Source organism: Macrobrachium rosenbergii, chromosome 46 (genome assembly GCF_040412425.1).
Source record: "Macrobrachium rosenbergii isolate ZJJX-2024 chromosome 46, ASM4041242v1, whole genome shotgun sequence".
Lineage (NCBI taxonomy): Eukaryota > Metazoa > Arthropoda > Malacostraca > Decapoda > Palaemonidae > Macrobrachium > Macrobrachium rosenbergii.
The window spans coordinates 54105415-54107194 of record NC_089786.1 but is presented as its reverse complement, the minus strand read 5'-3'; positions in this window follow the sequence as shown (position 1 = coordinate 54107194).

Sequence of the window (1780 nt, the reverse complement as noted above, 5' to 3'; positions counted from 1 at the left end):
CTCTCTCTCTCTCTCTCTCTCTCTATGGCTCTCTCTCTCTATCTCTCTCTATGTATGTGTATAAGATAGAAACTAATTCTCTCTCTCTCTCTCTCTCTCTCTCTCTCTCTCTCTCTCTCTCTCTCTCTCTCTCTCTCTCTCTCTCTCTCATCATCTTTCTATGTACGTGTATAAGATAGAAACTAATTTTCTCTCTCTCTCTCTCTCTCTCTCTCTCTCTCTCTTGCCAGTAAGTTTTCTTTGCAATCCTACATGACTCGATTTCAAAGTCAAACCTCGAAATACCATTTAATGTCACCAAACGGAAAACCGACTTAGTGAGAGAGAGAGAGAGAGAGAGAGAGAGAGAGAGAGAGAGAGAGAGAGAGAGAGAGAGAGAGAGAGAGTCCTTCTTCCAGCACAATTGAAGGTCAAACTGACCTTTGTAGCACTTGACCTTTAAAGGTCGCTGCATTACAGCAGTCTGTCTGACTGTCTGTCTATAGGTGGCACAGCACGAAAGCTACCTCGGCAACAATGGAACAGCGTAAATGCTTTTACAGCAGTCAAGTTACAGCACTGATTTTTCATTAATTACTAATAATTGTTTCTTAATTAACTTGTCACTGATGCGGGTGTTATGGGTCGTATTAATTAGTAGTTGATTTTCCTCGTATTCAATTTCCATCGCGATAATTGATTATTAAGATCTTGGTAGGTGTTAATGTTTAGATTGTATACATGGATAATGTATGTATATATATGTATATATGTATATATATTTGTTATATGTATATTAATATATATATGTATATAGATAGATAGATAGATAGATAGATAGATAGATAGATAGAGAGAGAGAGAGAGAGAGAGAGAGAGAGAGAGAGAGAGAGAGAGAGAGAGAAATATATCCCATCTTACACCCCTTACCATTCCCAAGCTCACGATCATTAATCTTCCAAAGTTTTGGATGAATTCTACGAAGAAAGAAAAACGAGAAAAGTTACTTTAATTCCCACTTAATTATGCAAAATGGATTAGATTTTGAATGAATCTTTTTTGCAGGTGAATTATTGAACTGTTTTAATCAAATTTAGTTCAAATTATAGCTTGGAATTAGCACCGATTCAGTTACGGTTACATTGCTTGGTAGTGACGTCGTATTATTATTATTATTATTATTATTATTATTATTATTATTATTATTATTATTTCACATACTAATCCGCTGTCACTGGTATGTTCTTGACGCTCTTGATTGTTCCCACTTTACATTACATATACCACACATTCCTATTAATCTCGACTCCCCCCCACTTTCCAGCAATGCTATTCCAAACTCCAAACACAATTGCCAACGATTTGCTTTAGCAAACGCCATCAAAGGCCCCCCCAGTTCAAAAGACCTGTCAGACAACAAGGACAGGCCAATCGCGAGATGACACATCCATCCGGCGACATTTCTAAAAAACTTGCTGTTGATCACAGGACGGAATACGGTTACAGGATTAGCTGCTTTCACTTTTTCATGGTGTGTGCATAATGTCCAATGCACTCTCGCATTCCCGTGACCTTCATAATCAGCGTGTTGTGTCTGCAAGGCTGTAAACAGCGTGTTTACATCACTGATGAGAGCGTGGGAGTGGAAATATGGACGATCAATTGTTGCTGCTGCTTGCATGAGAGTTAAAGCACTGTTTCGAGGTGTGTTGATCAGTGCTCCATTGTATCTCTCTGGTGTATATGATTATATGATTCGTAAAGGAAGGAGTAGCAGTTCTATTGTCATAATAGCCTTGGA